Source organism: Haliotis cracherodii, unplaced genomic scaffold, assembly GCF_022045235.1.
Source record: "Haliotis cracherodii isolate W230 unplaced genomic scaffold, xgHalCrac1.p SCAF_1, whole genome shotgun sequence".
NCBI lineage: Eukaryota > Metazoa > Mollusca > Gastropoda > Lepetellida > Haliotidae > Haliotis > Haliotis cracherodii.
Genome location: NW_027266264.1, coordinates 32,708,143 through 32,717,225, shown reverse-complemented (window position 1 = coordinate 32,717,225; position 9,083 = coordinate 32,708,143).

The window sequence follows — 9,083 nt, the reverse complement described above, 5'->3', positions numbered from 1 at the left end:
CGTAAACACTGACGCTCGACTTCTACAACCTATGGACATTCCCAAGCATGAATAGTTGCAGGAGACTTGTTTCTGATCATTTAGACCCTTTAATCTTGACCGTAGCAATTAAGCATACATTGGGATAAATCAGAGAGTGTAACTACATGCCCGTCAAGAATACCCTCGCTCCTAGTGAACAAAGTGAAGAAATACACACCAGGCTATGGATTCGATCCGTGTCCATACTGACAAGTGACAGTCTTTACAGCAAACTATAAAATTACCTTAGTATCTATTTGAAACATCTCTATAATCACCTTTCAAGGATCCGCCAAATGATCAATGATGCTGGCACTTGTATACGTCATAGTTAATGAACAACTTCAAAAATCTCTCCCGTTAACATTTTCGTGTCGGCCATTTTGACGTCCTCTACTTGATGTAAATGTATTACTACGCGCTGTCACTGTGACCGACTTACTGAGGTAGTTCTTGACAGACCTGTTTCATGTAATGATGACATTGTTTGAATCTATTTGCTGTCACCAAACTACAAAAGCTGTTCTTGTAGGGCAAGTTGAGCATGCATAACCTCTCCTTTTGTGGAACTATCTTTCTCTGCGTTATAGTTGGTTGCCCGTATAAACATGAAGTCGGGCATACTAAATGACATCAATCTAGATATAAAATAGTGATATATAAAATTATAAGCATTATCTTTTACTTTGTTCATTACAGTATTAAACCTTAATAGAGTGAGGGCCAAACTCTGTATTCGCGTCGTCTCCAGCTCCGACTTTCAGGCAAGTGAAAGTCAATTCTTAAATGGAGAAAATGATAAATAAATGATAATAAATGGTGAACATGGAACACGTGAGCTCCTCTGCATTGAATTTATTTGTGTCAGCGTTCTCGAGCATCTTCTGTCGTCCTTGTGAGACCTGTAATACATGCATGACATCAGCGTTTCCACATTGAGCAATGTCTTGACCCTACTGACCCGACGTCTCTGGCAATTAACCTAAATAACGTGTTTCAGTTTCTTTAGATAATGTCTGCTTACCATGAACATGCCAGGTGTAAACGTTGTTCACATGGTAACGACAAGACCCAGCGGGCACGTGACATTGTTTCAGTGTTTCATTTGGTTGATCTGAGGTTAATACGTTAAACGCTATGACTCAAACATTTACTTTACATATATGTTCTTTCTCTCTGCAGTTGGTTAAACGCTTGTCTGGAATTACTCCTAACTGGTTGGCCTTACCTGGATGGAGAATGACGAGATCTCGTGATATCGCGAAAATTGAAACTACTAGGCCCGGTAACTACGCATAATAGATGGAGATCACCCTGCGGGAATCGGACAGACCACTAGTGACATCGGATTCTCATAAAAAACACCCCTAAAAAACATGCATGGAACTGGTCTCCTGTGTGGAGAAATTGACATGATATGAAGCGGGGACCTCAGTCAGCGCCCTATAGTATGTAAGAAGTTGCAATTCAGACTTGGAGTTTGGGGACATTACAACTGTGATATGTCATTTCTACGTTGAAACACATCATTGTTTCAACATTGATATCCGATGTTGTTTCCACGTCGACATTTCAACACCATCACAACTTTGAAATCCAACCAAACACCACAATGTCATCTCAACAGTGAAGAGCAGTATTATTTCAACATTGATATCGGATTTTAATTTAATGTCTACATTTTAACTTCATTTAAACTTTCAAGTCCAACCACAATTCAATGTCCTTTCAACATTGCAGCTCCATATTGTTTCAATATTGATATCTAATGTTGATCTAATGTCGACATTTCAACATAATCACAACGTTCAAATCCAACCAATAACCACTCTTATTTCAACGTTGATGGGGCATTGACTCAACATTGATTCAACATTGTCGTGCCGACTGGGGATATTCTATTGAGGACAAATTCTTTATTCTTTAATGATGCGACATTCTGGTATAGATCATTGCACCGTTGTCAAGCAAGAGTGAAGAGCACAGTACCGACTATATACATCCAATAAGGATTAACAAACATTATAAAACGGTTGTAAGAACACAAATAACAAACGATATAGCTGATTAATATTTTAATCCAAAGAATGAAATGTTCTGAGCTGTCTAACTACACTCTTGCTTGATAACGGTACACGGGTCTGTGCCGAAACGTTGCATCATTATGGGAATAAGGAAGTTGTCATCCATTAAATATCTTGTCTTTGTTGTTACTTACAAACTTCTAAAAATGTCAAGCAAACGGTTGGTTGTTCAGTGTGCATTCAGCAATAAAAGTTGGGTGTCTGGCTGACAAACAGACATCACTTACTGTGGCAATCCCTTCACAGGGGAGAGTTTACACGTCTACTATTCACATGCAGGAACAAACATCGTGGCCACCCGATCCGCCTTTTATCTTTTTTGAAAAGCTCTAGCATCTTGGGATCTGTGTTCCACTTTTGAGAACCCCAGAGGACTGTCATTGGACGAGTTGAAAGAAGCGTTCGTACAATATCCCTTGTATTGACGATCAGTAGTGTACTGATGCAAGCAGATTAACAATGTTATACATGTTTTTGCACATAAATATCAACTTTTGATGAATTAAATTAAACTGACAGCCGCGATCGTCTAAATAATGTTTTTTGACTGTATTAATTCTTGTTATAGTAGTAACAACGGTGAATGAATATGATTGTAATGGCTGGTTGGTTGGTTGGTTGATTAGTTGTTTAACGCCACACTCAGCAATATTCCAGCTATATGACTAGACGGCGGTCTGTAAGCCAATGATTGAATGACGGCACTGAATATGTCTATTTACATTTTTACATTTTGCAACATAAACTGACGGGCAAAAGAAACTATACCAACATTGATTTGGTGTTGACAACATTATCAAATAATCACAAAAATATAGTGTTGCGAGTTGGAAAGAAAAATTATCTGACAGTGATCTGATTCAAATTCCACAAAGCCGGCATTTACAGGAACTTCAATATCAGGTAAGGAATGACACAGGGGGTAAATGTCAATTTGCATAATAAACAAATCATCTGAACGAAAACAGAAAAGACTCCATTGCTCTGAATACAGGCTTGGACACGTCGCCGCACGGAGTTTACAAGATCCCTGATGACGTCATTGGGGATGGCTCGCCATTCTTCCAACAGTGCCTGAATCAACGTTTGACGACTTGACGGAAAGGGATTTCTTTCCCTTATTTGTCTGTCCAGATAGTCCCACAAGTGCTCAATGGGTGTTCAGTCAGGCGATCTTACTGGCCATTGCAAAAGGTTTACATTATTTGCAGTTAGGAAGTCTCTGGTGATCCTGGCGGTATGGGGGCGAGCGTTGTCCTGTTGGAAGCTTACTCTGGGATTCCTCTGGAGGAAGGGAAGCACCACAGGACGCAATACATGGTCGATGTAGACTTGAGCATTTAAATTACGGTCAAAGACAACCAGGTCTGTTGTTCGGTCCCTGCAAATCCCACCCCAGACCATGACGCTTCCACCACCGAATGGAACGGTCTCCTGAACACATTGGGCTGTTGTCTCTCCTCTCCGACGATACACCCGCACACGGCCATCAGCTCGATACAACTGGAACCTGCTCTCATCAGAGAATAGAATTCGTTGCCAGTTCCTGTTTTGCCACCGCTGTACCATTCTTGCCCAATGGAGGTGGTTACGTCGGTCACGACGGCTCAAGGTCATCCCGCGAAAGGGCCGGTAGGCCCGAATACCGTGTTGTCGAAGACGCCTGGCAACTGTCCTACTGCTTACCACATGATGTAAGGCTGTGCCGATGACGTCACAGTGACGAAACGATTGCGTAGATGTAAGATGCGGAGGTACCGATTCATTTACCGATTCATTGGCGGTTGTGACCCTGGGTCTTCCACTTCTTGGCCTGTCATCTGTACGACCTGTTTGTGTGAGTCGTGTCTACAGCCTCGTTATCGTTGTTCTGGTGCAGTTGAAGATGCGAGCAACATGGGCATGTTGTGCTCCCAACTGCAACATCCAGTCTCAGTCTCGGCATGTCAGCTGTTGTAGTCAGTACGATTGTGGTGTAAAACCTACAGATTGGCGGATTTTATACCGTTCCGAGCCATTTTGTCGTGATGCACGTGCATCCGATTTTGAATGAAAAAAGTTCGATAAAGTCCATATTCGGGAAGAAGCAGGATTTTTTAAACTCAGTAATGATGAAGCTGCGTTCATGCGATTTTGTTTAACAATGAAAACTCCAGTTCAGAGCTGATGTGATATTTTTTAAATAAAAAATACTTTGGTATAGTTTCTTTTGCCCGTCAGTTTATTTCACTCGTATGCTGAGTGTCCTTTAAGTTCCACCATATGCCTATACAGAATTTAACATTATGCTTAATTATAACACCATTTTGATGTAAATAAAAAATAACATCTTTCAGAGGAAAATATAGCAAGCAGCCTTAAAATCATTCATCACTCACCCAACACCTACTCCCAATCCCACGCCCACCCCTCTAAAATACTACAATCCTGATATTTTGAACTAGAATGATTTTTTTAATTCTCAAAGCGTGCCTGCGCTGTAGTATCTCCTCCTTCTTGGTGTTTCGACTGCATTAAACCTCTCGAAACAACTTCTATGTTAAAACTTTTCCCCCAAATCTTGTTACAATATAATTGAGAGTGCTACAGTCTACCAACTATGGTAAAAGACGAGATACACCAATAACAGTGGAACGTCAGAACGTCAAACCTCAGAATTTAGATAAGATTTGGCTACGCTTCTAGTCGATTTTACATCACTAAATACGGTAATATGAAGATTCCCATGCTAACATTTCTTCGACTATCAATGGTATTAAATTGCTATGCAACTACATCTGTGCATCTAGTCATCAGTTTCATTGTAAATACTTGGTAACCAATCACACCATTCATTTTGAATAGACCGTCCAGCCTATAGTCTGTTTCTGCTATGTCAATTTGAACTTAGTTTTATTTTTGAATGTTGAAAGTTACCTCCTGTAAAGTACATTTTGTATTGTTCACTGAGATCAAACTAGCAAATCCAGACTAGTACTTGTCGAGTTGTTTTGTTATTTCGTATTTACAGCTACGTAACACTTTGTGTCGATTTTTAAATTGAGAAAAACAGGTTTTTTTCATTTCCGTGAGTACTTTTAGTGCATGTTCATCGTAACAATAAACAGTTACAGCTACCGGTAGAGCAGGACATGCGTACCCTTTTTGAGAACACCTGGTGTCATCACCTATTTTCGGTGATCAATTCATATAATTTTCACTGCTGTTTTACCCTTTACGCGTTCAAAAAAGTATTAAAGAATTGACAGTTGAAGACTTCTGTCCCCAGCACCGTTAGAGATCTTGAACGTCTATCTTTATCTCGTTAGGGTAAATATGTTTGTTTGTTTGTTTGTTTGTTTGTTGTTTGTTGTTTGTTGTTGTTTAACGCCGCACTCAGCAATATTCCAGCTACATGATGGCGGTCTGTAAATAATCGAGTCTGGACCAGACAATCCAGTGATCGACATCATGAGCATCGATCCACGTAGTTGGGATACGATGACATGCATCAACCACGTCAGCGAGCCTGGCCACCCGATCCTGTTAGTCGCCTCTTAGAACAAGCATAGTCGCTGGCTTGATCTGCTTCATATATATATATACAAAATGAGGTAAATGTTCACTCGGTGTACATGTAATATATAATAAAATAATAAAGTCCACGTTAGTCCATCATCTTCTTTATATCAGTTTCAAACATAGTACTTTCGCTGTCTCATAGTATGTAAGTAAAAATACGTCGTCATGGTTATCGTCTATAACACAACTGACCAAACAATATATAATGCTGAACCAGTTGAGCAGGTTGAGGGACAAACAGTGGGTGAGTGAGTTGGTTTTAACGCCGCTTTTAACAATATTCCAGTTATATCACAGCGTGTCAGTTTAATGTTGGCGGAAAGCCCGAAGTGATGCAGGTCTCAGACGTTAACCACTTCGGTGAAACCCACGAGCACGGGTATAGTGTTAACAAACCTAGAAACATAATCGGGGCGAACCGGGATTCGAACCCACAATCATAGGTTTCTAACGTGCCCAAGGGACGCAACTCTGCACAGCGAATCGCGGCGCCTTGCCCTCTGAGGGACAAACATTATTCATTAGTTGTGAACGTTGTATTTGGAAGCTGTTACATGTGGTGTCACGTGGTGTCACATGGTCCTGTATACAGGGCACAGGTCATGAACATCAGGTCAAATTCAGCAACGTTGGTCGTGAATTGAAGTAGGATGGGTGGCAGCCCGGCTCCTGAGAGGGTCTCGGGCTTCGGTCCTGCCCACTCTGAGCACATGTTGCACGTGTGGAGTCTCCTTAGGCAACTGACCTTGTTCGAAATATATCACTAAGCAGGGTACCCGGTAGGGTGAGGTCGTAATGTGACTGTTCACCTAACGCCTCACAGGCAGCTTGGGTTATATACTCCCCAGGGAGTTGGGAGTGAAAATCCAATGCACATTGATCCATTGATCCATAATAATGTGTTGCCATGAGCATTTAATTTGTGATGTGGCGGTCGGGTAGCCTAATGGTTAAAGCGTTGGGTAGTCACGCCGAAGACCCGGGTTCGATTCCCGACAGGGGTACAATATGTGAAGCCCATTTCTGGTGTCCCCCGCCGTGCTATTGCTGGAATATTGCTAAAAGCGGCGTAAAACCATACTCACTCACTCACTTTAATTTGTTAATGGAATTTGGCGCATCATAAGTACTGTGACGACATGTATGTTTGTAGGCATATTGTTGGATACTTATTAGTTTAAACAGCGACCAGGTTTGCAGTCTCTTGACAATGTTCAAGCCAATAAAAAGATACAAGTGTGTTTCATCCGTCTTATCTTCCATATCAAGTCCCTTTAACCATGGCAACGCATCTCCAACCTGTTCCCCGTCTAATTGCAATGGGGCGTCATGTAGCTAAAATCAAAATACGTTTTACAATGAGAATGTATCGCGTTACATGGGGCTTTTGTTCAGTTGAACTTTCGACTTCACTTAAAATTGGTCAATTATTTGTTATCGAGTGGAGGAGACAGGTGCTTATGGATGTGTTTAAATGTGGACTTTGTCGAGGCATTGTCACGTGGGCTTAGTGCAGGTGCTTCAGGTCCCGTTGTCCGCGAGGTTACACCAGATTACAGAGACCAACATGTCCGCTTAATTGAATCACTGCTATTGAAGTGTCAAAGGCGAATAGCTTTTTCAGATCTAGTCTTTTTCATCGTGATTTTGTTAACAGGACATTTCCGAGGCTCTGAGAAATACCACGTGATCACATTCAATGCATGTATGCGATAATTTGACTTGAGTGAGTGAGTGAGTTGTGTTTTATGCCACTTTTAGTAATATTCCAGTAATATCACCAGAAATTGGCTTCACACATTGTACCCATGGGGAATCGAACTGGGCCATTGTACAATTGGCCATTGAAATTGGACTTTCAGAAATGTTAAGTGTGCATAAAAGTTTAATATAAATACAAATGATACTGCTTATCAGTAAAAAAATGAAATTGTTCGAAATGTAACTGCATCTTACTTACTAGGAATCGAACTCTAATTTCATTTTAAAATGTGTAATTAACACTAACGCCGGGGTTTATATTATAACGCCTTTCTAAACATCTGAGCCAGGGACAGTCACGAATGGAAGGATATATCCGGCACGATTATAGCTAGTCGTTGATTATGTTTGTGGTAATCATATTGAAATCCCTATCACAACACAGGGAGATATAAGCACCGACAACAATACACACTGCACACAATACACGGACCGGGGTGTATATTTCACGTCACTCTCGCTGATCAGCTGTCACTCCTCTCTCGTCATGAAATATTCAGAAAGCCCTGAGGCTGGAATCTCGGTCGGTTTTGGGCTCTCTGAATAGGCCTTTGTTGGGGCTCTGTGAACACTATATCAATGTCAACATGTTAGTGGTAGGGTAGATTCGAAGTTACCGTTATCCCGAACCCGGCTACTTTAAACGTGCTGATAGCTCGAACTCATTCGTTGGTCGAGCTGTGCTACCACACAGTACATCCACTAAAGTCCAGTGACGATTCCCCTGTTTAGAACAGGTACAGTAAACTACGGATATAACGAACACGCTTATAACGAACTGACGGATATAACGAACTTACTTTTTAGGTCTCGACTATTTGCTGTAGTTATGCTGTATATATGCTTATAACGAACTACGGTTATAACGAACTAAAATTAGTGGTCCCTTTGAGTTCGTTATAACCGTACTTTACTGTAATCTTATATCCTATTTTGATATCCACTTCCATGGGATATATGTTTTTACAGTGAATGAGATCAATATCTAAACAAAACGTTTGCCGGAACCTTTCGATAACCACTAAATCTTAATGAAATTGTCGTGTTTCTGTTTGCGTAATGGTTTTATACAAATAATAGGGATGTTGGATGTTTTCAATTTCCTTGTGTGAATTCACTTCTTTAAGTTGTAACTTCATTTACATTCTGCTGGAGATTAAAAGTGCATACATCAAGTGAGCGGTTTTTTGGCCACCGCCGTTTCATTTACCGTTAATTTCTATTATTCATGTCATTTATTGATCCCGGCGTAAATGAAGGAGACATAGTCGGTCTAAGAAGGTTATTAATTATAATATTTTTGTTTTTAACGTTTCGATGATATTACATTAAAATCAGATATCTTTCGATGTCTCTATGTTGCAAATGCGACGCCTTCGACTTTCGAAGTAAAGGTACGTGGTGTATATCCACTAGTATACCAGATGCGCCAGACTGTGGACTCCCTGTAGTCTGCGTCAGCGAAGGTTCCTCGGCCTCGTAGCTAAGGCATCCTCATCACTATCGATTAAATGTCTCAGCCTTCAAATTAGATTCACATAACGAATGGCGACCAGGCGTGTTTTGTTGTAGATCCCATTGACATGTTCAGTTAACAGTGTCAAACAAGGAAATATTACCCAGTTCGTTTGACAGTTTCGTACACAGGCTGGTTTC